Genomic DNA, 27,814 nt, shown 5'->3' on the forward strand with positions numbered 1-27,814 from the left:
CAAAGAGAGAGTCTCATAAATTCCCAGGGAGATCTTAGTATCATAAAAATAGACTTGACACCACTCCAAAGTTTAGCCTCTGCCTTGACAAAGAGGAATCTAAGTCAGCTCTGGAGCAGATCCTTCACAGGAGATACTTCTCAAAGTTCTCCTCAGCAGTCTGTGTCTTCCTTATCTATTGGCACTTGTCACTGATCCCTCTGCCAGCTTTAACTGATAGTGAGATGCTGCAACTGATGAAGGTGGGAGAGAAAAAGAAGTTCTACTTCTCTGTATCTCCTCCTTGACATCATGATTTGTGCAGATATTTCTGTAGAACTGTGCTCAGGGTGATGCAGGGCACAGACAAGTATTTGTATAGGAAAATCCTATCACAATTCTATAGAAACAGCTCTAGGAGTTTATTGTATTTGTAGAATGAATTTTGGTGTATTTTTTTAAAGACCTGTTAAAGAGCTACACCAAGCACAACATTTGCTATTACATTCTGTGGAGTTTTTGCTGGAACTTGTCCTGTTCTGCTTCCTGCCCGTCATAATCACATTGTTCCTTCTGCAGCCTGAGCCCTTGACTGCTCTGAAAACTGGTTGAGATTTACCCAGTATTGCTTCCCAACACAAAGTGATTTCCTGTCTCAAATGACTAAACTGTTGCATTGAGCAGAGAAGGACTCTAATTTCACTGTCACCCTCTGAGCTGGTAAGATGATTTATCCGTTTGTTTATGTGCCGAAGGCTGCCTGTGAGGAGCAGGCTTTGGGAAGGGGCACGAAGGCAGGTGATGATTTCATTAGGCAGCACCTAATACTGCCTGCTTTCATTGGCACCTCCCCATGTAGGCAGCTATGCAGACCAGGCAGCATAACAAACACTCATGAAATTACTATCAATTGTCTTCAAAGAATTGCCTTGATTCCTGATTGCCTTAAGACATATAAACACATTTTACCACAGTGATATTGCCCATTACAAAGGGATAGCCAATGCACAAGGAACTTCTTCCATTATATGGCAGTAAAGCCAAACCACTATGGCTCTTGCCAAACTTGTTCGAAGTTTACATGGATTTGGTTTGATGAATGTGGTGGAAAATTATATCAAATATTTTGAGTACTGGCCCACACACCTCCTTACATCTCAGCAGTGCTTCTTTCAGCTTTTAAAACAGATTTCTAAATTCAGTTTCTTTTTATTTGGATTAAAATGTTTAAAAAATAGACCATATTAAATAGAAAATAATTTCCTAATTGGAACCTATAGGTAGTGATTTGTGCTCTGCTTTTTTTTTTGGATGCTGCTGTACTATGGTTATCTGTTGCCTCTAAGGGCAATTGCTCCTCACATGCTATTGACATAAATCATCTTGTGATGGAGATGGCACAATGCTATACTGAAGGTAACTGGTACAGTGGCAAAAACCATGGGGCTTGTCCTGTCTCACTACCAACTTCATCAAACTTCTGTGGGGTGGATAGTTGAGTGAAATCAGTAGGGTATTCTGACGGACTTTTTAATGCACTATGAATGTTATTGACAACAAACTGTCAAAACAAAACTAGTAATAGAGAGGCTCCTCCTTCTCCTCAAGTTTCAGCATTATAGAGAAGGAGTAGGTAACATGGCCTGTTTTAAAACCCTGAACCATTATCTTGGAATATTTTATTATTTTGAATGGCTGTAAACTAATAAAACTTCAGCTTTCTTATATGTAATTGGAAAAAATCAAACCAGAAATATTTTGTCAGAAGGAACGTTTGCAGACAGCAAGCTAAAATATTTGCTTGGTTGTCTTTGGCACTCCTAGTATTCAAATGTGGGGTGTTCCAGGACTGTCGATATGCACAGGACTCTTAACAGGAGTTATAAGCAGAGATCAATAGTTCTTCCTACAGCAGGTCATCGGGCACATAACTTACTGAAATGGAAGGCTCAGTGCTTTTGACCTCCCTCCTACCTCAACAAATAAATCTGGGGTAGGGCAAACATATTGCTTGGAGTCTTCTGGAAGTCCCTGCCTTAAGCAGATCCCCTTGAGGAAAGAATTAATTCGTTTAACCGGGTTGGGCACCGAGTTTGCAGACGAAGCATGAGGAGGCCTCTGGGAACAGATGGTTGCATTCACAGAGGATCCGGACTCTGCTCTGCTCCCTGCGGTAGATCTCTGCTACCCTTGTGGGCAAAATTAGACTGGGAAATCTAAGAAAGTGTCTTAATGTATGGTCTAACATTCAAGAGAATCAGCCTCCGATGGGGAAACATTCCCTCCTAAAGCGCCCCTTACTTCTGATGATCGTTTGGAGGGCCAGCAGAGCCCGTTGCTCAGCAGCACAATGGCAAAGCAGCCATAGGTGCTGCAGCTTTACATTGCGAATTCAGCCGTCTCCCGCCTCCGCTGCGACGCCACGGCTTCGGCCAAAGCCGCGCTTGCAGGTACGGGGCAGCACCGGCCCACCCGCCTGGGCCCGGCGGCACCTTCCTTATGCTTCATGCGGACACAGCTGGCCCGCTGCCTGCGTCCCGTCCCGTCCCGTCCCGGTCCGTCCCGTCCGTCCCGTCCCGTCCCGTCCCGTCCCGTCCCCGTCCCGTCCCGTCCCGTCCCGTCCCGGGAGCGCAGCCGGGAATGGGAGCGCTGCGGCGGGCGCGGCCGGCAGGGGGCGCTGCCGGCCCGCGCGCCCTGGCTCGGCCCCTCAGGAAGCGGCCGGGAGCAGGCGGGAATGGGGAATGGGGAACGGGGAGTGGGGAACAGGGAGTGGGGAGTGGGGAACGGGGAATGGGGAACGGGGAGTGGGGAATGGGGAATGGGGAGTGGGGAATGGGGAATGGGGAGTGGGGAATGGGGAGTGGGGAATGGGGAATGGGGAATGGGGAATGGGGAATGGGGAGTGGGGAATGGGGAGTGGGGAATGGCTGCATCCGCTCCTCCCATCCAGCGTGGGCCTGAGGAGAGACACGAGCACCTGGACCCTAGCTCCTGATGGAGAAAAAGGTATCGAAGAAATAAAGTTTAGAAGGATCCTGACCTCAAATTTCTCTGAGATATTAAAAAAGACCTGCCCTGGGAAGATTTTAGTTGTTTTTTGCACAAAATGAACTGCCATTCTTGGATTTTCTACAGTTCGCAATTGGCCGTGGGTTGCCCAAAAAAGACACTAAATTCAAATATATTTTTCCCCCTCGGATTTTCTTTTGTCCTTCAGCTCAGAACTTTTATTTTTGTTCGCTTTCAGGGACATGCTGAATTTCTCATTCTCCCCTTTTCTGTCTCCCCAAATGACTAATTTCTTTGTTTCCTACTGTGCTTTTGTGGGAAAGGGGGGTTGAAAAGGGAGGGACCCTTTTTTTCCGGAGCGGGACACGTAGGTTTTTTTGCTAGTTTGGTTATTAAGAGTTGAAAATAATCCCTTCAGCCCACAGCATCTCCCAGTCCCCTGATTTAGCAACCCCTGGGGGTCCTGGGGGCTTTCTGTTGCAGATACATTTATAATATTACATTTATAATATTTCTGTATTCTTTGATTCCTTAATATGAAAGAAACTGAATGAACCATTTAGGTTTACCTTTCCATGCTTAAAAAATAATGAAATACAACAGCTTATGGCTTTTCTCCTCTGGATGGCACTAACTCCTGCTTAAACATTCGTGACCTGTGACTGCAATATCCTGCAGCAAGGGATTTCCTTTTGTTTGTTGGTGTGCTATCCAAAGTAAACATTTAATTTAATTCTTTCCATGTATTTTTCAAATCTAAATTTGAAAGCTAAGTAAGCTTTCAAAGAAAGAATCAGTTTAATGTAAAAATTTAATTGCACAGGTTCTATGTATAAAACCAGAATAGGAATCAGAAGAAAAGGATTGGTGCTGCACATTAGTATTTACTTGTATCTAGCTGCCTGTTTCATAAAAATTACCTGATGATGTTGAGAAAATCAAGTGCCTTGACATTAAACAATGAAACAATACCAAAGAGACAGAAATGTCCTGAGAGGGTACCAGAACATCTGCCCCTTTTTAAAATGCTCTCATTGTAACAGCACATCTGGATTTCTTGACTGTTCATTACAACATGAAATTTTAAGACAGAAAATACATCTTGTGAAGGTGATTTACAAAGACCTACTGTGCATTTGTGCAAGTTAAACAAAAGGTATGAGCAGGAATTAAGCCCTCCTCCCTCAACATCTGAGCAAGTAACACTTCTCCAGTAACAAAGCTGGACTTATGTGTAGGACTTGTGTCTCCTCACCAGCCAGGACCAACTCTACTGCCTTGTTTTACTGCTGGTGCAAATGAGGCAGTTCAGAGCAGCAGTTTTCAAAGACCAGTGCCTGTATTTTTGCAAGTGAATCTGCACTTCCTGCTGATGCTGGCCAGCTGAGGTCTGTCCTTCAGAGCCAGAGCGACCAGCCCCATTTCTGGGGTGCTGTAAGGGCAGTGCTCCCCAGCTCCTGGCTCAGCAGCAGCAGCATATGGAACTTCTGTATCCATATATATATATATATATATATATATATATATATATAAAATTCTATCAGACAGCAATTACTGATTTTAGTTGTGCATTCAGTTTCTAGTCTGTGAACTGAGATGGCCAATGGGCCTCTGGTTTTTGGCAAGTGGGTGTTTTTCTACCTGGAGATTAGTGCTGCCAATTCCTTTGACAAATGATCTGCTTTCATATGGAGAAAAACTCCTTGACTCCTAGAATTAAGGAAAATGTTTCTGCTCACTTATTTTTCAGTAGAAAGAACCAAATTTGGCAAGTTTACATTAATATTTCCAGAATCAAGACATTATTTATATTTTCCCTCCAAATTGCTAATGCTCAGGAAAACTAACTTACCTTAGACAACCCTATTTCTACAGCTATTGTCCCAGTCTTCAACAGCCCAGTGCTGCCCATTTGCTTGTCCTGCCTACATCTGAATGAGGGAAGCAAAGCAGTTCTGTGGTACACGAGCCAATCCCATAAAAGGTCCTACCCAAGCACTGGAAGCTCTCTTTGGTGACAGAAACATCAGTCCAGCACTGGGAATGAAATGCTTCGGGAAGGCATCTTGTTTCCTGAGTTTCTTCAACAGACAGGGGATCAAACTGTTATGGTCCTTCTGGAAAAAGAGTAGCACCTACCTGGTGACATGAATCCAGCTCCACAGTCCAGAAGGAAATGGAATCACAGACACACCATGTTTGGACGGCTTTGTTGGGGTAATTTTCTTGACGGGTGTAGCAGAGATGCTCATGAAGATATCAGTGGAAGATTAACTTCAAATTACTCCAAGCTAGTGACTTGGGCTCTCTTTTTGGATTGCAAGGAAACCTGAAAAATAACAAAGTGGGTGCAGCTAGAAAGGTGATTTTACAGTTTGCTGCAAAGCTGAATTTTCAGCCTTTCAGAAGACGAGCAAAAGTAGATAAATTGTGTTACTCTGGTTTTACTGCAGGTCCACACCTTTGAGATCCCCAGATTTGCTGAAAAATTTTCTCTGAAGACTTCATTAAGTTCTGGCCCTGACACCAATTTGTCAGCAAAAGATAAAGCATGTTGAGAAGCCATCCCAAGAGGCTCCTCTTTAGCACATTTGTGAAGGCCGGTTGCTGCTCATACTGACTTCTGAGCCCAGGGTAAAAGAAATAGCAAAAAAAGGGAGAGCCCCCACCATGAAACAAGTGGAGGGAAAATACGTGACTGGTGGCATGCTTTCTGTCCTATGAAACACTGCTCTGTCCCACTGCAGTGCCCAAGTTTGCCTCTGTTCACCATGGTAGTAGATAAAGGAGGGACAGGTATGTAAAAAAAAACATTAAATTTGATTAAATGGCCAGCTGCAGACTCATTTTCACTGTATAATTTTCTAAGTATAAGCTTTGTTCAGGATGGAGGAGGAATGCTTCTGCCATGCAACAGTGGCCTACCAAACACCTCTCTCAGCCCTGTGAGCAATTTGAGCAGCATTCTGCATGGTCTGTTTTTGAAAAAGATGTTGTTCATAAACCCCGCCTTTCCCTCAGCTCCAAAAAATATCTGTACCAGTTTCCTAGACAGTGATGTGTACACATGGTGTACTAGAAATAGAGACAAAACACATGCAGCACTGCACATGTTTCAAAAACCTGTGTTCTTCAGCTCCCTGATATATCAAAATGGAGTCTGATGGAAAACCAGGATGCTTTCCTGCGTGGTGCTGGGAGCCACTGCGACAGCTGAGGTCAGGAGAAAAGGCATGCAAGAACATTTCTGGCTGAGTTCCAGAATACAGAGATTTCAAGTTTCTTGTCAGGACAGAAGAGCACTGTGCACTTGTATTTCTAGCTGCTGGCACTCCAACTGTACCCAGCTAGTCAGAAGGACCGGTTATAGCTAGCGCTCAGTTTGAAAGGACATTTCAAACAGATTAAAAATTCCTATTCATTACAAGCTTCTAAATTAAGTAAAACTCACTGAAAGATTGGTTTATTTCTGAATCTTGAATAATTCTTTACATTGTGATCAGGGAATTTGGACTCTCAGTTTAGAAACACATGTATGGGATTTATGCTAGCACTCATAATGCCCAGAATTACAGAACTGTCAACAGTTTGTCAAGAAAAACACTCACTCTCACTCACTCTGGACTTTTTAAAGAGAAAAACAATTTAAAAATCTGTTTGGGACAGCATCCCTGTCTCTCAGACTTGAGACATCTTGCAACTGTAGGAGCACAAATATAAATGTGAGATGACCTGCACTGTGTGCAAGGTATGTGAAGTTTTTCTGAAATGCCTCCTTCTATTTCCTCACACTAATTAGCACGTGTAACCTTTCAACAAGGCTTTCTTGCTTTCTCATGCAAATGCAGTAGCAGCAGTGATGTACAGCACAGCCCTGGAAATGAGAGCAGGGCTGCCCTGTCGGGTCCCTTCTAGAACTTGCTGTCTGTACGTGCTGCATAAAGCTCCTGCAGTGTTACATGAACGGACAGCACAAATAAATGCCAGCATAGTTACCACTATTTTCAGGTTTGATTTACCTGAGCAAGGTCTCCTTGGCTTGTCTTTCTGTGTAGCATCAACTGCTGCTTTGACCTGCAGGAAACCAAAGAGAGAAAGTTTTCTGTGTGGGTTATACACTTTTTTTCAAAAGAACCGTTGTATAAAACTCCCTATGCTTTATGTGTTGCTGGAGTTGCCTGAGGCAGCTCTGTCATTGTTGATAATACATTAAGCACAATACATCAGCATGCCAGAGAAAAAGATTTCCCAGGATCAGCTATGTCCTTTGTAGAGCAGTAAGCAAGAATGACTAAGGTATAAAAGGGCATACTGTGGTGAAGCTTTTATGTGAGTGAGGACTGCAGGAGCAGAGAAGACATTAATGCCTTCTGCAAGCCATGAAGAAATTAGCAAGAAGTATAAATGGGAAATCAAAGACAGTAGAACAGTCACACATCCAAAAAATCACCTGGACAACAGAGCTGAGTAATTGAGAAGCAAGAATCCTGCTTTCATGTGATGGCCCTACTGGCTGCAGAGATGGAGTTAGTTTGGCACTCATGGGCTCCTTCCTGCTGACACTGCTGAATCAGAAGAGTTTATTGCAGAACAATCTGAGCAATATCTTGAATCTTCAACCCTAGTTTTGCATAATTAAACCACAGTGGTTCAATGGTCAGGACTGTAAGTGAAAAGAAAGGATGGAGTCAGTTTGCAGGAAGCAGATGTCCTGTGACAGATGACCAAATTATCTTTAAGCTGATACATAAACTGGTTCCTTTGCAAATCAGCAGAATGCAATACCCAGCTGCTATAACCTCCCCAAGTGTAATGTGTGCATCTGCACTTTCTGCTTGATTTCCTCTGCCCTGTCCCCTGCTGTACTCTGTGAACTTTCTTAAGGTTACAAAGGATCTTCCAAGTTACAAAATTGTCCCTGATAAAATTGATCCCATAGTGGTACTTTTTGATGAAGCTATTAGTAAACCCAAATATTCCACAGTTCTTGTGTGTTCCAGCCAACTCTTCACGACTAAGACTGAGACAGATGTATTTGATAAAATAAAAAACCAAACAACCTCCCCCTTCCCTGCTCCCCTACTTCCCCCCCACCCCCCCCAAAAAAAAAATCAGGCCTATAATTATTCTACTATAATTAGACTGGTGATGCATCAGACTGGTGATTCAGTAGATCAAAGACATGAGGATACAAAACTTTGTGTGGGCAAATATGCCCAGAGTCTTTAAGGTTATAAACTTTGCAGTGGCAGTTGTTAAAATCTATTTAACAGTTGATTTTGGAAGGCTGACCAGAATGCCTTTGTAGAACTTCTTACATATGGGAAAGCTTCACTTCTTTGAGGGTAATCAGCACATCACCTTCTCCTTTTCACATTGTTTACATTCTTACAAAATTACTTATCCCAGTATCATTCCAGTTAAATTTTAAAAGCATGTAATTGCTCCTATCTCCAGTACAGCAATGATCCCTCCACCTCAGAGGGGTGCATGTAACAGGGTGTTTTGAGCTGCACCCCCGTGGCCAAGGCTTTGAAAAATCATTTGAAAGGCCAGAAAGTGCCAAGGTATATAGAGACTGTCAAGGTTGGCTAAGGGGAGTGCCACCCCTTTGCTTCAGTAATCACTCAGCTTAAGGGTGTAGGGGCTGCTACGGCAACCCAGGCCCATCCATCAAATCCTTCCTGAAAGGTGTCGAGAGCTAATCTGCATTTTACACAGCAGCTGCAAAAAGGAGCAGTGATGCTAAATCAAGGATCAGCAAGCCACTTATGTATCTAGCAAACACTTTTCTTAAAATTTTCTCCAAGATAAAGGCTTTCCTTTGGGCATCTTTCTTGGCAATACAGAGAAATTAATGTAATTTTAAAGAATGTCTTTTGTTTAAGAATTACTCCCTTCTGACTGATGGAAGCTGTTTGCTGCATAAGGATTTGAAGGAAATGACATGATTTGCTTAATAATAATTAACATGGGAGGTTTTATAAAAAATAAGGGATTGCATTTGATTTCATATTCTTACAGAGCATTAATCAAAATTATCTAGAGGCTAAATAAAATCATCCTCCTCCTCCCTGAATGTGGTTCCCTACTGAAAGCTTGGGAAGAGAAAATTGCAGTTGAACATCATGCCAGAGATTTGTCCCCAGTTCAGTCCTGATGGCCTTTTTTCTACTGTTTCTGCCAGAGTGAGATGATTCTCTGCAGGGAGCACCTGAGAGGCCTTCAAAGGATCTACAGGGCTGGAGAAGAGCAACTCAGAGCACTCTGCCTTGCTCACATCACCACAGCAGCTACAGAGGGAAGACACTCCTGCCACGGCATTTCCTTTGCGGTGTCCTCGGCCGCTGTGTGACGGGCAGGAACAGCAGGAGGTGACACCGGTGATTTCAAGCTCTAATGCCCAGCTCTGTGGGGCCAGCTTCCAACAGGTGAGTGAAATGAAGAAAGAATGGGGCTTTTTTTTTCATATTGATAAATCCAGCTGAATTGTGAGCATTCCTGAAAGTGTGCAAGGCTCTGATAAGAGCTTTATCAAGCATGTATTACATCAACAGGCTGCCACCCTGGCCCCTGATCAGCTGCTTTTCCTAGCAACAGTACTCAGACAATAAGCTCACATCTATTGAGGGAGCACTTCACTGTCAGGGGAGGTGCTGTTACAGTAATTCATGCTTGAGACCAGGTGTAAAGAAGGACAACCACACCCCCAGGCTTGTATACACAAAGATGCTGGCAGAACTGAGGATCTTTTAAAGATCCTCTTCAACTCAGACTTCAGTTCTGCCCATCTGAGAGTCCCTCCATCTTCATAAGCAGCTCACTGGGGAGTCAAGAGAAATAATTGTTGATAATTAAACACCAACTTGTGAGAAATGTCATTTCCAGATGTGTTTTTAATACAACATGTAATTAACAACATTAACAAGGTTTATTCAGCTCTATAAGAACTTTGCAGAAAAGCTTTAGTGGGAAAGTAGAGGACAGAACACTTGATCTAGAAAAGAAAAAAATGCCCATGAATATTATTTCTTTTGTTACAATGAGACTGAGTTTGCAATTTCTTGGTTTAAACTGGGGCAGACTTTGAGAGTCTGTCTCTCAAAGAGCTAAAAATTCTGAGAGACTTCAAGCATTCAGATTTTCATCACAGACAATATTAAAATCCTGGCTAAGAATGTTCCTTGTCTTGTACTTACATGAATAAGGACTCATTCCACTTAGGAAATACAATACCTTGATTTAAAGGGAATTAATTTTGACCATCAAAAGTGGTAGAAGACTATGCCTCATATTGAAAATAAAAGCCAGTCTGCCCATGCTGCTGTCCATATCTGTGCACCTCCTCTGAAAGAGGTATGATGGTTTTTCCTGAAGCTATCCTGGGATAATTGTATCTTTGTCCTTCATAAATTCACATATATTTTTACAAGCAAAGCAAGGGTCCCAGTGGTGCCATTAGAAATAATTCTTTAAGAGATTTCCAAAGATATGTCTTGTTTAACTTCAACAGAGAGTTAACTAAACACTCTACAGAAATTTTATTTATCCTCCTAACCAACAATAGAGCCCTGTAATTGTCAAAGTCAGTCATACACAATCAAATGTGCTGGCATAAAAGTAGTTATGCTCTCACTCCTATAAAAAGTAAATAAATGATGCCAATAAAGACATGCCAACATGTGAGAATAAACCTTTTGTTTTAAAGCACATGTAACCAAAGAACATAGTATAAGCTTTTAAATTCATTAGACTCAGGTCTTGGCTGTTTGGGAGTCTTTCTCAGTGACTGGACCACAAGAAGACTATTTGTGGTGAATTTTCATGCACAGATGCCACAAAACACAAAAAAAGCTTAGTTTCCCTTGAAAGTGCATTCTTATTGAGTTGTCACAGGAAGAGGAGTAAATTTCTCTTAGTCCGTCATTTTCTTGCAACACTACCCACTGCAGCTAGCACTAGGAAAGATTTGCTTTTCCAAGTCCGAATGCACAGTATCAGAATGTAACTGAATTATGCTTGCCAGGAATGGACTTATACTTCCCACATAATAAAAATTACTTGTCTCAAGGTATCAGAAAAAGGCTGCACACCATGCAATACCTGGATAGACTTGCCAAATCATCTGAACGAGGATTATTAGTAGGAAAAAGGTGAATATAGTGCTTTTAGTAGAGACTTCATTACCTCACAAACTAAGCAACAGTTGTTTCAGAAAATCAAAAAAGCCCCATGGCTGATTCCTCCATTTTTTCCATCTGTATCACTTTAAAATAGTCACATAAAAGTGACATATTTGAAAAGTTGTTGTATTTTTTAACAGAAGAATTTAATTCTTATTCAGTGTTCTGTGAACGAAAACTTCAACACTTCTAAGAAATTTAAAAAGAATGTGGTGAGCACATAAGGTTCTTGCTACATCTGTTAGGAAGCAGAAAAAAAATCACAGAACCCCAGAAATGGGGGGAGTGGAACAAGAAAAGTGGATAAAATAGTGCCATCCCAAGGACAGGTAGATGATGACTATGAGTCACAAGAACTTACTCCCAAAAAACCTCAGAGTGCCTTATAATGACATAATAAGTAAAGGATGGGCTCTACCTTTCTAATAAAGTATGTCAGAAAGCTCCACTGAACTTTTTCCTCCTGAAATACTTTTTTCAGGGTCCCTAGGCAAAGAGAATGATCTGAGCTAATATATTTCTCTGCCACTAAGACAGGGTGTAAGACATGGTGTTCAGCCAGCAGTGCATTAAGAGGATCCTGTATCCAACTGATATAAAGCAACTCTTATTTCTCAGAGGACAGAACCCCATGGCTCAATTGTGAGAGTCGAGATTAAAAGATTTACAGTACATAAAATCATTATAATACTGTCTTACCTGGAGTGTGTGTCTTCCTCCATGGCTTCAGTGATAGGATTTCTGTCTCTGGTATTAATTTCTACTGGTTGGAGATGGGAACATTTCTTGTTGAGCTGTTTGGCAAATACAGATCCTAGATATTTCAGAAAACAGTAAAAGGGATATGCTGATTTATTAATCTAAGTTTTGAAGACTGTCTGTGTCTAATAGTCTCTTATTTTAACATGTGGAGCTATAAAATAATTTACTCAGGCTCTGAAGGCTTTATTTTCTACCTGGGTATTCTTTGCAGTGCTCACATCTGACCATGTATTGTTACATATTTATCCACCTTGTGAACTTCTCCAAAATAATTAGCCCAGTTGGTTTTGACCTTTTTCACTTTGCAAAACTCTAAATGTTTCCAAGTAAGATTATGAACCCTCTCTGCATTCTGAATTTGAGGTAATGGGTAATAGCATTCCTTTCTTTTGTTACTTTGGAGGGATTATCTGGAAATGGTCCCTTTGCAGCGGTTACAGGCCAGAGGTTCAAAACTATGTGTAATCTTATGGCCAAATTCACAACTACAGTAACTTGGCATAATTCTGCTGACTTCAAAGGAAAAAAATCTTCTAATAGCAGCAGTTAGAATAATGGCTAGTTTACTGTACATGAGCCGAGGAACTTCCCTTGCCTTTAGTCCTCCTCTTAGATTTCACTGTGACTAAGATTGAGCTCCACCTCAATGTCATTGTATCTCCTTTGTATTCCTTACTTACTACTCAGACTAGAACACATTGAAGAGCCCAAGAGGAATCTTAAAAAAAATTTACACAGGAAATCTCATCAGAAAATTCTTACAATTTTGTGTTATGCTTAGTCTCAGATGCATCCTAGATAGCTAGTTTTAAAGATGACTCTTCATTCAGGTATTACCTTTCATCTCAGTGGCGCAGTCTAACACATGCACAACTCTGATAGAAATTATACAGTTAGTACATAAATTATACAGTTAGTAACATAAATTTTTATTGACTTCTCTCTTCAAGTAATTCTACTGTTAAATTCTTGCGTGAGGTATTTTTGAATAGAGTTATGCTGATTTATACCAGTTGATCTTATGCCCAATTTTTTGAATATGCTTCAGGCTCTTCAGGAGTGAATGCAAAGGAACTAATGTTCCTGCTTCTTCTTATGAAAAAGAAAAGCACAAATAGTTCGGCACATATTAAGAAAAGTAACAATTAGGTCTGAAATATTTATAACTAACTAATCTTCTTTTCTGAAGATAGTTAGAAGTATTTACATTTAAAAAACAAGAAAATCTCTTAAAAAAATAGAGAAAAATGGAAAATTGTCTTTTATGCTGTTGCTGTGTCGCTCACTTTGCAGCTCCATCACATGACAACAAATAAGTAAAGACAACTATTATTATGCAAACTGCTCCAGGACAAAAGGGTATTACATATCTCATACAAAAGGGGGTTTCTTTAAAAAGCACAGCACATTCAGTGTTTAGGGTTTGCAGTTGAAATTCATGGCCTTGCTTGCCAATATTATCATGCAGCTGGGTATTATGCTATTGCTTTACTCTGAGGGGAGAAAAAAAATATCACAATAAACATTTTCAAATGGGTTCCTATTAAACATTTGTGTTTTCTTATGTGACAATATCAGTTTTAATGATTTTTAGCATTTCTTCTCTAGTGAAAAGGTCACCATAAAGACTACCATAGAGAATTTGATTGCAAACAGAAAATGCCAAAAAGGTGCTTCTTTTGACTTACAAAAATTATCACTGGAAAATGAGGTATTATTAGGCATTATTTTAGTGTTGAGAACTGATAGGACTAATCCTAATTTTTCTCTTATTTAACAGCTCTGAGATAGAATCCATCTTTCTGTAGAGAAGGCTGCTCACAGAATCTCTTGTATTTCTTCTGCAAAACAAGAGTTTATTTTTTAAATTTTAATTAAAATTCATTTATTATCTTTCCATAAAGTCTCTCCTGTTTAAGTAAAAACAAATCAGCTGACTCAAAACATTCCTGATGAATAAAAGATTAAGTGTAGTATCAGAAATCTTAATTTCTTCATGACATGATTAGTCAAGCACTAATTTAGATGAGTAAATCACATCTGTCTTTACATGGGTGGGTGTTTCCTGCACCTTCTATATGCAACTTTAGTCATATGATTATTGTGAACTAGCTTATTAAGCATCAAAATTTTTTCCTAAAACTCTTTTAAAGGAAAATAATAGCAAGTCACAAAGTCCAAGTCAAACAGTTGCAGAAGAACAGCTTAAACTGTTTGCCATTTGCATATGTCACATTTCTTCTCTGGCTCTTAGATGCATCCATCTCTGGGTATCTCCAGCTGTGTTTTCAAGTCCTTATTTCTAATTTTGTTTTCTGTGTTTCCCTGAGTTGCCTGAGCTTTGTCATCATAGACTGCTGAAAGATATGTACTCTCAGTGATGTTATGCACTAAGATACAATGGAATGGCACAATTCTGTGGCATAGGAAAAAAATGAACAGTTCTGTGGCATAGAAAAGAAGGTATAAAATTGTTGCTTGGCAGGAATTAGTATAGAAGCCAGCCTGAGATGCTGAGCACACTATGGCATCCAAACACTAACTTCATACTGGCCCTGGGTGTGCAACAGAGTTAGCAAAACAGAAGATGTCTTTGAAAAGCTCTGTAGCAGTCAACCTACAATTTGAACATACCTTAATTTCCCTTTCATTAATCAAAAGTACAAAAGATGCCACAAAATACTGCCCCAATCTCACTTGCTTACAAATAACCCTTTTTTTGTGGTGCTTACAATCTTATTCCAAGTATTTAATTATTTTGGTCTTTTTAGGTATGTTAGGAAAAGTAGTGGTGACAGAAACCTAATCCCAAATGAACACCAAATGGTGTACTGAGATGTGTCCAGGATCAGCATTGAGATAGATGTTATTGCATGCCATTTTAGTCCTAATCTGTGTATAAAGAACCATTTATTGAAATTTACTACACATGATTAAACATTTTGATATTCTCTCTTCTATTTTCTTTACTACTGGTTACTAAAAATACAGTTCCAAACTTATGTGTCAAACAGACATCAGGAGTAGATATGTGCATTTTGCAGTCATCAATGGCATGGTACTTACGCTCTCTACATCACTGCTCATTGACTCAGCTTCCAGCTTTCAGAAACTAGAAGATCAGCAATACAGACCTGTATTCTCAGAACACTCTGTTCAGCACTGGGGCAAAATTCCATAGCCCTTTTAAAAGAGTCAGATTGATTATCCCTGTTTTATCCAAGGGAAGATTTGGTCACAGATGCTTGAAGAAATTCAAGGTGTGAGGCAGATCTTTGCAGTGCCATAGCTGCTGTATCACCATGTGGAAAGTCTGCACTGCTCCAATGATTTTGATGACTAAAAATTTTTCTTTGCTTGTAAGACTGCTAGAAGATGAGCCACCCTTACAGTTTTGTTTATTGGCTTTAGTGGAATGTAAAAACTATATATCTGTCCATAATGGCTGAGACTCCTTCTGGGGAAATACTGATTTGCCAAGATTTCACTCTACTTTCACTGTGCCATTCATTGGATTAGGAGAAGAATTTTGTCCAAGAGGGGAACTGGTTTGGAAACTATGTTTTCATTCAGAGGGGAGTTCTCCTGACTCACTGAAATCTCTTTTCTTTCACTGAAGAAAAAGTCTGAAACTTCAAAATTTAAAATAACAAAACTATCCTAAACATTTGAGTACAAGTAAACTAAACTGAGTCATTTGATTGTTCAAATGATAAAATACTTTTGTAAACAGTGAAGCTGTAAACAGTGAATTTGTGGTGCCCTGATACAATTTGTAGCTGTAATAGTCTCACAAAATTAACTTAAAGCAGTAATATGTGAAAGTCAGGCTTGACGTTTTACTGGTGGCACTCAGACATGTGGTACCATTGACCACTTTAAACAAGTGGCACTTTTAGCAGATCAGAGAAAATGTCTACAGGAGCAGAATCACCTATCTTCACTTCATGAGTTACTGAGACATCTCCAAAACATTTACCAATCACCTTCAGGATTAATATCTTGGAGGTGATACACAGTCTTCCTCCTCATGCACAATGTCACTTTATTGTCCCATCACATTTCATGAAGGAGGGAAGGAACAGATCCACTGTGCTTCCTCTGCCCTGTGCACCACTTTGTGTGGGACAAGCTTTGGAACATGTGACATTGGGAATGCTATAGAACATTCCATGAGACTGGCTGGATTGTACCCCTATACAACCTTGCATAAATACTAGTTTGTTCATGCTTCCATTTCAGTAGGATTTGTGTTTTTTCCACATGGAAACATTTGGTTTTTTTTTTTTTTTTTTTTTTTAATTCCTGTTGTTTCTGGAACAATCTGAACAACAATACAAGATTAAGAAAATGCATTAAATGAGACATACAAATTGCTAGCTGTGATTAATTCGTGATTGTAAGCCCACCCACATACATAGCTTCAATTGCTAGTAATTTACTTGCATGAATTCAATAGAAGCAGACAAATTTCAAAATACCTCAATCACTATTATTTTAATTGACAATTTGTCTGTTGTAACTGCTGCAAAAAACATTTCTTAAATTGGTAAGACACAGTAGGATCCTGTTGCCTAGACTGATAAGGAGCCTGAAGCCTACCCAAAGACCTTTTGTCAACACTCAAAATAGCTTTCCTTGCTACGTTTTGCTTTCAGCCTCCCAAAAGAGTTTCTCATTTACTTGTCTGTAGTAAAGGAGAGGATTTATTGCTTTGTTTTCAAGCATTCTTCAGTTCCAATGACAGGAAGCCATTCAAGGCCTATGTCAGAGTCTTGACCACTTGGGGAACTCTAATGTGATGGCTTCCTAGGGAATTAAGTCACATGAGCTTAATGGAATTTGGGGTTGTGGCTGTCCCTGGTAGTAACTCAGGACTGAGCTTCTCATGCTACACTGGGAGACTTCTGCCTAATGCAGCCTCATGCTCTTGCTGCTCCCCTCAAAACAGATCTGTCAGACATATTTTTGCTTCAAAATACAATTTAAAAAAATTCTTCAAATCTTCTAGGCCATGTTCTTAAAAGTCTTTGTGTATTGTCTGTTAATTGTTTTAATTCTGCTGAAAGGTGAAGGTCCATTTTTACAAAACAGTATTTGCAATTACAGTATCACAACTTAACATTAACCACAAGGATTAAACCAGGGCATGTGAGTGAACATAGTTTATCCTTTGCTTAAACCATCAGTGTGGCTTTTGAACATGGTTTTTAAATAGCATTATCTAAAAAAACTCAATGTTATTAATCACTTCTTACAAGACCTTTAGAGTTTTTCCCTTTTCCTGTTCATAAATCCTCAATCTTTGCATTAAATTTTCTCTCAGACAGGAAACAGTAACAATTGATTTACATGGACAAAATCAGCTTTTCTCTGTTTTCAGTCCAGCTTCCTCTGAGATCTCATTGACCTCTAACGTTCAACTTCTTCCAAGAAAGTTTTCTTTGGGATTAATAGCCTTCAGCATCAAGTCATTGAGTGCCATAGACATCGCAGTGCTATAAGTAAAGCTTCAGCCTTTCCACATAAACTCTTTTGGAGGTTTATAGTTTGGCTACAAAAATACAGTTTTATGCTGAAACTTGGTTTAAAAAGTTCAGTCTGGAAATTATTTCAGTTTCTGAGAAACTTGCACAAGTCTGGTTGTTTTCAGACTGAAATTCTGACCAAGACTATGACTTGCAATCTACATCCCATTGGTGCCTGACTTTCTAAAAGTGCAGATCCACTCCTGAAAAATTATGGAAAGGCAAGCTAAAAGGGTGTTTTAAAAATGGTTATCCCATATGTTAAAGATTTGCAAATTGGATCTAGTCCCTGCTTCTCTGGAAGACAGTCTAATCACTTGAACACCACAGCATTTTTCAGAGGATTTCAGCCAGGCTGAGATGTGAGCCCAACTCCTCTGCAGTGATGGAGGGCTCTCAAGGTTTCTCTGAGTGCCTGCATGCAGAGTAATGGAGGAGCCTGCTGGTCCTGCAGCAGTTGGAAATGCTGATGAATTGGGGGATGATAACCTTGTAGAAAGGATACTCAAGAAAATCTGAATTGGCAACTTTGGGGAAACTGGTGCTTCCTGCTTTTTCAGGAGCCATGGGAGTGCTCTGATGGCTGGGGCTGAGTGCCAGGAGACAAAGGTGAGGGAGAGAAGGAGGCAGGCACCTTTCCAGCACCCTGAAACAAAATCTTTACCATAATTAGAGATGAAACCAACAGAACTAACTTACATGCTGGTTTGCACAATCTCCTTCAGAAGGGATTTGGAGGCACCATCTGGAGGGAAGGATGACAGAGAGATGCTGTGGAGTTTCCAGTTTCCTTTGTAGGTAATTCCTGTAAAGAGATGATGACTTGGTCCTGAGTTAGTGCTGCTGGAGATGAGAATACAAACACAACACACCATGCCAATGTGTTCAAGGTCAAGGCTGCAGGTGTAATTGCTTCAAAGCAAAACCTTCTCAACTGAGATGGTGACCCAGTGAAATACTGCTTCTTGTGACCACTCATTCTTTCCACAACAGAAATTTGAACAAGGCAGAGGCAATATTCTGCCCCCAACTTCCCCCAAACTTGTCACCAAAATTAAAACTATCCCATCAATCTTTCCACATAAGTACAGCACAATTTCCTATGCTTAAACACTTGCCATATGAAGGAAAAGGCCAAGGCACCCTCTAGATTATCCCCTTGTTTCAGATATGTTGCTCCTAAAATCCAGACATATCACCCTTATATTCATCCCTTGTTTTCAAATGGAAATATATTTCTGCCCAACAACAGCAAAGGAACATCCTCTGAAAAATGAGGCACCAGTAACCATGCAGAATTTACAGTGTAGCATCTGAGTAGGAAATACCAACCTTCAGATCTTTGGGAGTGCTCCATTTGAAGCTGATCCAGAAATATTTTTTTTTTTGGCAACTGCTCATTATAACTAGGCAAATTCAGTCCAAACTCTGAAACTTTTTTTGAAGGCATAATGGCAGGGGAACCTCACAGACAGGATTAGAAGGAAGATAAGGAGTTAGTTTTACAGATGTCTGAAGGAGCACTTTCCAAATGTAAGGAATGGCATGGGATAAAACTTCAGACTGAGCGACTGAAAATCTAAGAAGTCAATGGAGGAGGCTGGCATCATGGGCTAATCAGTGAAAGAAGTGATTTCTTGATCCTGCATGAGAGATGATAGGTATGATGAGGTGCAGGCTTTGAAGGTGAAGACAATCTGCTTATATCTGATAGAAAAAGGGTGTTACATTTGACAGCCAAAGTGATGGGCTAGGCAAATGATCTCTGCAGTGCTATGATATATAGAAGCATGCTGCAAAAATACATTTTTCAAAAGCAGAGGAATGGCTGTTGAAATCATCAAGAGAGCTTGGTAATTACATACATATATATTAATTCTTACATAGCAATAATCTCTAAGTTCAATAGCTCACTTCCATAAGTGAGTTAAGTTATACATTAAATATATATTACATTATTTTAAAGTATATTAAATTATTTAAAATTTTTTTAAAACTTGAACAAAGCATGTTGTATGGGAAGGTGGGAATTTTATTGGATATTTCTAATAACATTTTTATTTCTAATATCATTGTTTTGTGTCAGCATTTTCATTATAGCATTCCTTTAGAATTTCTATTTTGTAAGAGAAAAAAATTACTAACAAGTCCTTTTTACATGCAAGTCTTTTTGGTTTTGACTAAATCTTTTCATTTAAACACAGCACCTGAGGTCATTGAATGCTCATATCCATGGCAATTACATAATGTCTTAGCTGGTGGTCTTGGTTTATTCCTGTCTGGGCTTTGCTAGCAGAGGAGAGCTTGTCCATTACTTGGAGATGACTCTGGAAACTCAGTATGCTGGATTACACAGACATCAAGTTGCTAAATTCACCACACCTCTGAGACATAAAGATTTAACAGCACTTCTCCACTTTGTCTGGCAGTATTACATTAGAGTGGTTCTTTCCATAATACATATTAAGTTAATTTTATTCCCTGTTGTAGCATATCCTTCATTTCCCCAATGCAGATCGGTGCATACACATTTTTCCAGGGCAAGGCTTTTCCTATTAATAGACAACTTGGCTCCACACACTGAGATGAACGAACAAGGTTTGGAGTGCCTAATTTAAGGGACCATATGTCATAAGCTATAGCATCCTGTTAGATTGGAATGAAATGAAGGAAGAGTGAGAGGAAAAATAGCTTCCTACCATTAGCTGACCTCAGACTGAAATTTTTGAAGATGTTTATTTAAGTGGGCTTAGAACTATTTACTTACTCTGTGCATCATATAAAGTTTTGCATATTTCTAATGTATTCTTGATGGGCGTCCTGCCTCAGAAAAAGAACTTCTGACCATTACCACAAGACAAAAATAACACAGTGATTCTGATTTTTTTTTCCTGGAACTGCCTTCAAAGTGTGGCTAGCTTCACATTTTTCTGCTTTGACTTTCCAGCTTGTAAAAGCTGGAATACAGTTGTTTACTGTTTATTTAGTGATCTGTGATTGTAAGATATTGCAATTTTTCATCTGCTAATGTAAAATACACTGGTGGATGAATGTTCTTTCTTTTAGCAAATTGTATTAATTACTATTATTTTTAACCAGCCCATCTGAGCTGCATGGTTCAAAGAAATGTGCTCTTTCAGACACTTAGGGTAGTTATATAATCAGCAGTCCTCACAAATATTTGAATGATTAGAGCTAGCAATCATATTTTTCTGGCAATTTGTCCACTTTTGGGTGCAAACAGAGTCAGAACTAGAAAATGTAAAAATCAGCATTTTCATTTATTTCCTCCTGCTCATCCCATACATTTCTACTTTCTCCGCTTAGTCTTTATCTAAATATCTCTTGAAAAGTAACATTTCCAGATTGTTTCATTCAGGTAAGGGAATGGGTAAGACTGTGACCAGCTGACAGGCATACCTGTTGCACTTCTATTTTTAGGATGTGCCATTCCATACTTCCAGCAGAGTTTCAACTTCCATTCCCCTTATGATCCAAATTGGCAGTCACAGGTTTGTGTTGGCATGAAAAACAGAAAAGGAAGACATTTCTTAGCTAACATAACTCACAATTTAATTGTTTTCTTCTTACACTCCTTATGACCAAAAGCAGCAGGATAAAATTACTCTATTTACTGTATTTATGAAAGGGAAAAATATTTGGAGAGAAAAAATTATTTGGACTGAGGAGGAATCTTGTGCACATATTTTAACCAGTGATTATTTGGCTGCCTTATGAATCTGTAATGCAGAATATTGCCTGCATTCAGATACTCAAAAAGCAGAAATTAATAAAACTTATCAAATAAAAGCCACATGCAGGGAGAAAAATATCATTCCAATAACTTATTCACATTTGCAAGTAATACAGGCACTCCTCACCTTTCTTTTTTGTCTTAATTTAGTTGGCAACATAGAGTCAAAGGTGATGTCTGGAGTTAAGAGCCCAACAGCTCTGGGAATAGGGAATAAAGCTGATTTTAATCAACAGCAAAAGTTATGCAATACAAAGTGCTGTGATGTAGCACACTGCCCTAGAGAAAACATTCCACTGCCCCAATTCAAAAAACCCTTTGGTGCTTTGTGCCTGTGGGAGGTGTCCATGAGGACCAAACCCATGTCTGTGGAAACCCATCTCTAAGGGGAAGAAGAAAATTCGAAATGCAATCTTTGATCGCAGTTTAAACATCTCAGTCTTCTGTATTTCAGTGGAATACAGCACCCTATGACCTGGGAATTTCTGGTCATTTGGCTGTTTGGCAGCTCACCAAAAGGTAGATCCTCTCTGTGTTCCAAAGCAGAGCTCAGGGCCAGAAGTCTGACACTCCCCAGGCATATATGAATTGGTTCACCTGCATCTGTGCCATGGTTCCTGTACATTTGGGCCATGCTGCCCTTGGGCTTTGCAAAAGGGAAGGTGAATATTTTGGTATTTGTGTTTTAAAATGTCAGGAAAAAGAGTTTTTTGTTTAATGTTTTCTCTTTTACTTAGAATAGTGGAGATGTAATTTAAGGAATCATCATTGCAGTCTAGCAAACAAGGCTCTGGAGTTGCACTGCTGAATATGCTCAATGCAAAAGTAAAACTGAAAAGTCAGACTCTGGCTAACTGCGTGCTCCCTTTGAAGAAAGAATTGTGATTATTGGCAGAGGAAGTAAGGAACTAGGACAAAACAAGGAAGGGAAGAAGTTGTTTTTTTCTCTCCATCAGTCAGTTCCTTAATTTTTGCTGCCAATATTATAAGTCTAATTTACAAGTTAAACATAAATCTATTTATATATTATTTCAAATTAAATTACAGAAAATTACATTGCTTGTGTGTTGAAATCTTTGAGTATTGAGAGAGGGGAAATGAGGCAAATAAACATATGAAGCAAAGGTCATTTTGCTGTCAACAGAAAATAGCCCCAGTCAGAAAGAAAAAAAATTCCATTCACATTTAATATATTTTCAACTCAGTGCATATTTCATTCCTTTGTAATGTCATTTCTTATTACAGAGATATAGGCATAAATCTAAAATACTTAGGTCTACAACTTTGGTGTTTCAATCTCTCAATAATTAAATACACCAAAAAATATATCCTTGATAATGAAGGGTGAAGGAAACCTCCCTGTAGTCCTTCTTCAACAATAGATTTTGGCTATAACATGGACCATAAGATATCAAAATAAAAGTACTATCTAGAGAAATGTGTTAATTGCCCCATTTATTTAATATAACATCTCTTAAGACTCTTCATGATAGTTAAAGGATTGATGTTATAAGCTGAGTTGTTTAGGATCTTTTCTGCAGCATCTCTTACCATCCCAATAACTATGAGCAAATTCTGAATATATCAAAATAATTTTCTAATGTCCAGCTGAAAGATATGCTTAATTTTTTAATAATGAAAGAGAAATTACACAGGGATACCCTGTTACAAAATGTAACCAAAAAATTATAACTTGTTTCAAAAATGAGTTGGGCAAATTTCTCGTAGGAAATAAGGGAAAAAATATTTGCAAGCATAAAAAAATTGCATTACTTTAAAGTTGTCACATTATAGTTATAGTTCTCACCTCAAATAAAAGTAAGAATTCAGACTTTTGTATAAACAGTCTCTAAAGCAACGGAGGCCTCTGAGATTTCCAAGAATCACTTTTAAACTGAAAATAGAAAGAATCCACTTCTGCAAAATCTGTCCTTCCTGCAGTAAAATTGCCAAAATACAACCTTTACAAATGGGACACAGTGCAGGAACACAGCTGAGAAACCTGTAGCAAATTTAGGTAGAGGTAGAAGATAAAGTTTCTATTTGACCCCATTTCCACTGATGTAATGTCTTTCATTTATTGGAAGAATAAAACCTTCTATGCATTACATAAAAATTCAACCTTCCTTCTTTTTATTACATACTTATGATACTGATTCTAAAACAAATCTTTTCTCTGCCACTAAGGAACACAGGTGGAGTATTGGGCCCATGCCTAGAAATATATTATGAAAAATCTGTGAAAATAAAGAGTGAACCTTAGAAAATTAAGTAACATTTCAAAGAAAATAAAAATTAGGCAGCCAGACTTTGTCTTTAAAATTTTGGAGTTTTGTTAAATTATATCCCAAGAAAATCACATGATAAACCAGATTTTGGAGTAAGCTGTAGTTTTAATATTTAGGCTAAAAATATATGTGACTATAAATGTAGTTCAAAACCTCACATGAAATTGTATCACCATAAACATTAAGGTGGCCCATTCTCATAACCAAAGTGCAAGTAGGAAAGAAATCATGTCAGTCACTGAAATCTTCATTTCAGTTGCAAAATACCCTCAGCTACAACTTCTTTGTAAGGGCACTGAAGGTACTAAACCTTGCACAGAAATTAGTCCTTACCCAGGACTAAAAAAAACAAACAGTGCTGCAAACATCCAAACAGGCTTTTCTGTAGTTTGACCCAATTTCCTTATGACAGTCAGCTTTATTCTAAAACTCTGGAAATGATTGTGATCATCAACAAATAAGACGCTGGGATTTTACTTGGTGTGAGTTTCTGCAGGGTGAAAAGCCTTGCAGGATCTTCCAATGGAAGATTAAAATGAGTGCATGTTTATTGCAGTGTTTTTCCTCAATATGATAACTGCATTATTTGGTTGCAGAGGCTGTGATGCTGCTTCGCCAAGTGGTGCTAAGCATGAGCCCGAAGAAAGAACAGCACTTACACTTCCATGGTGTTTCTTTCTTGATCCAAACAGAGCACAGTAATCTCACAAAGCAGAAAGGGATCAAGTCAGTATTTAATTTATGGTCTCTCTGGAAAAAGGTCATCTTACTGTGGGATCTGAGATTGAATCAAGGAGTATTTAATTTTTGGTGGGAAAGAAACAGCCTTCCACTTCCCAAGTACATAAGAACCTAGCTGAAAAATCCAGTTCTTTGAGATATTCAAGGGTGTCAAATCTGTAATGAAAGTATTAAATCTTTTCTCTGATCCTTTTTGGGCAAGTGTCTCCTCTGAAGACAGTGTCTGGCATGCCTTAAAAACTGTATGGATCAACAGCCAAAGAAAACAGGAGTCAGCAATATCCGAGAAACTTCCTACTCCTTTTCACGTGGTGGGACTTAGAATCCCACAGGATCAGGTAGTCTCTGAGGTAAGCACTGTGTGGTGGAGAAATCAGGTTTATGTTTTTGACATTTTCTTCAGAAAAAAAACCACCTACAATTTTTTATTATTACTTGGGCCCATTAAATTTGAAATAATTCATTTTTTAGACAACAGTGTTTCCCAGCTGATGTGTATCCATCAGGAAAATGTCCTGCCTTTGTGTGTTTTACTCGACTGGTGCTGTCAAATGGAAAACTTTTGCCCTGATGCAGTCTGAGGACTAAGTATCTGATAGAAAAAGATTTTGGAGGCAACATCCAAGTCTTAATGGCTCTACCAGAATTGATATTTGAATAAATACATAAAACCTAAGTCCCTGCTTGGAAGAAAATGTCTTTATAAGGAATCAGAACTTGTAATGTTTGTTGTATGTTTTTTTCTTTCCATCCCAAACCCAGATTTGCATTTTACCCTGAATCTGACCAGTGTCTGGAAGTATCTGGATGCTCATGTCTCTTGTTCCTGAAAACATATTTGTTCAAGGGTGATTTAAACCCTTCCTTTTTAGTTACATGAAGTTTCATGAGAAACCTTCTGCTGCTGTACACACACCTATTAGGGAAAGTGAAAATTGAACAAATGCTCATGATGTGTAAGTCATTGACAGCACATTTCTGTTTTTAACCTTTTCATAAGAGGAAAACCTAAGACATGAGTCAAAGGATATTGCATTTTAGTTTTTCAAAGTATTTGTCATTTAATGAATATGTATTTAGGTCCAGTCAGGGTCAGAGTCCTGGTGAAGTTTCAGTGAAACTCTTGATAGCAGCTGAGAACAAAGCCATGGGTGGGCTGGTAAATCTTTGGGGTACAAGGAGCATATGGAATCACTGCAGTGTATCTAGCAGGGCCTGTGCTTCCGCACACTGTTCTTACTCTAGAAGCAGTTCAGTAGCAGCATATTAGGGACATTTCCTGAAACGAATATCCACATCTCCATCAATAGGGTCCTGAAATATTTGGAAAAATAACTATTAGCTGATCTTTGCTTTATTTCTGTCAGGTCTGGACAAGCTCACTGCTGTGATGTTGCCTCTGGATTCTCCTATCGCTGACAGTAACCGAGGCATTAAACCCCACTGCTGTGTGTTCTGCAGGGGGCAGTCTGAGCAAAGCTTTTGTTTGCTCCTAGGAAAGGCTGGGAAAAGCTGTTTTGCCAAACCAACATGTAGAACATTAATGATCAATGTCCAAAATGTTTTCAGTGCTGGTTAGCTAGAATTATTTTAAAATTTGTCTAGCAGAGTATTCAGAATGAGTCATGTAGAAATGACTACTTATGTTCCCTCTGACCTCAAAATTTGTGGCCTTGTACAAGGTCACATAAGGAGACTGTGGAAAGCTTCCACATAACTTCTGGATAATTTCTGTTCTTAGTTCAGCAAGCTGTGTATGTGATATACAACACATGGTTTTTGGTGCATTCAGAAGCACTTTAAGTTCTCATAAAATTCAGTTTATAGCTATTTAATTGTGAATGATGATAACTGAAAATATAGAAGGAATGTTGGTGCAGGGAGACAAATTGCAAGGGACAGCATTTTGCTGTTGCTGCTGAGGTAATTTTTAAATCTGGCAATGATTCTGTCACTGTTACACACACTGTTTTACCCAAAGATATTCTGAAAGCAGCATAAAATTCCCAATCCAAAACCTAAGAATTTCAGAAAAATAAAATGCAAAGGCAGCTGTCTAGGTTTTTGAAAATTTTCTTGGATCTCCTAAAATTATTTTTCCAGAGCGACTGTCTTCTGTGTTTTCCAGACATATTTAGAGTTGTAAAAATATTTCTGTGTGGTGGTTTAACCCCAGAAGGCAGCTAAGCAGCACACAGCCTCTCATCCCAGCCGCTCATCCTCTAGGAGGAAAATTAACTCTATCCCAGCCAAACCCAGCACACAGATACAAAACCACATATTAAAGAGCATGATTCAGTTCAGAAGGACTGATCAGTCAAACATGCATGCAGCAACATAATGAAGCAAATGACAGGAAAAACTGAAATGGCTGTAAAAGGATTTCCTTAAAGCCTGATTAAGAGAAACTCGGATTACACTGAGTATTGTGTTTCATACAGGGAGTTATTTTGCCACTTGAAAATGCAGACTAGTAGGCAGAACCTAGAATGATGAAATTCCAGTACCTGAGAACCACAGACATCTCTGGAATTATATGCAGTTCTTAGCAGCAACATGAAAATGTTCAGAACTCACAACTTTCTAGCACTACATTTTCAAATGTCAGACTGAAAGAAACTGTCCTGCTACAGAACGAATCTTCAAATACATTACTGTGTAGAGTGAGAATAATACAAATACCACTGGAACGAACATTCTTAGATAAATGAAACATTATGAAAAATATAATAAAAATTACATTGGTTGGAAAAAATTGGTGGGAGATTGAAAAGGATGGAAAGCGTTAATTCACCTGTGTTAGCTTGGAGGACAAACGTGATGTTCTTTGTTTATTAGGTTCCAGTATGAATTTTTGGCTGCTCTATTAACCTGAGGCCAAGGCAGTAAATAAGTTTTTTTTTCCTTTCTACTTTTGAATCAATTTTTAAAGGCCAGTAGGATTGAGTTAAGTAGGAGCTACTCCTAACAGGGCTGCACCCATTTATACCAGCACAGAATTTGGCCCTCTGCTGGAATAATCAATTACGCAATGACTTTATTGGTCAGAAAAAAGGGCAAAAATGCTGTTGAAACAACCTCAGGATGCATCTTTTATTTGCTTAGGGGTGGGAGTTTTTGTTTGGGGGCTTTCTGTTTGTTTGGGTTTTTTTGTTTTTATTGTTGTTATTTGTTTGTTTGAGGTAAAGATAAAAAAGGAGGGATTTGATTGAGACACTCACTAACAATGTGTTTGGGTGGTCTTCACTCAGCAGCCACAAGAGAGAACTCTGCTCAGGAGCCAGTTGGGACTGAGGGCAATTTCCTGACTGCTTCCTGAGAGTGACAGTCACAGACCTGGTGTAACTGTGTCACTGTTCATGTCTTCTCCTCCTGACTGACGCAGACACAACATCATCATCAGCTCAGGGTTCTGCAGGGCCATGGATGGGCATGAAGCCTTCCCTCTTCCTTCCTAAGACATAGCCTGGGATCTTTTACTCCCTGAACAACTGCTCCTTCTTTCCTTCAAGAATAAATGCAGAGTCAGTGGAAGCACCTTACATACTGGATTCAAGATTTGGGCCACCA

The 27,814-nt window shown here is 39.1% G+C and overlaps 2 long non-coding RNA genes across 5 annotated transcripts in view; one reads left to right on the forward strand and one right to left on the reverse strand.

The window, feature by feature from the left end:
• The window catches only part of LOC115496241 (uncharacterized), a 123,136-nt gene that overhangs the window by 20,040 nt on the left and 75,282 nt on the right, over window positions 1-27,814 (reverse strand). For 3 of the 4 annotated variants that reach the window (XR_012057125.1, XR_012057122.1, XR_012057123.1), the window contains exons 3-8: window positions 20,882-20,947; window positions 18,161-18,266; window positions 11,871-11,985; window positions 7,439-7,651; window positions 7,008-7,062; window positions 5,128-5,317 (exon numbers count right to left, since the gene is read on the reverse strand). This is a non-coding gene — a long non-coding RNA (uncharacterized lncRNA). The remainder of the gene's footprint in view (window positions 1-5,127; window positions 5,318-7,007; window positions 7,063-7,438; window positions 7,652-11,870; window positions 11,986-18,160; window positions 18,267-20,881; window positions 20,948-27,814) is intronic. The other variant, XR_012057124.1, reaches the window with a different exon arrangement.
• LOC140684613 (uncharacterized) overlaps window positions 2,878-27,814 on the forward strand; it is a 36,567-nt gene continuing 11,630 nt past the window's right edge. The window contains exons 1-2 of the long non-coding RNA XR_012057126.1: window positions 2,878-2,985; window positions 9,176-9,419. This is a non-coding gene — a long non-coding RNA (uncharacterized lncRNA). The remainder of the gene's footprint in view (window positions 2,986-9,175; window positions 9,420-27,814) is intronic.

Source organism: Taeniopygia guttata, chromosome 8 (genome assembly GCF_048771995.1).
Source record: "Taeniopygia guttata chromosome 8, bTaeGut7.mat, whole genome shotgun sequence".
In the NCBI taxonomy this organism is placed as follows: Eukaryota; Metazoa; Chordata; class Aves; order Passeriformes; family Estrildidae; genus Taeniopygia; species Taeniopygia guttata.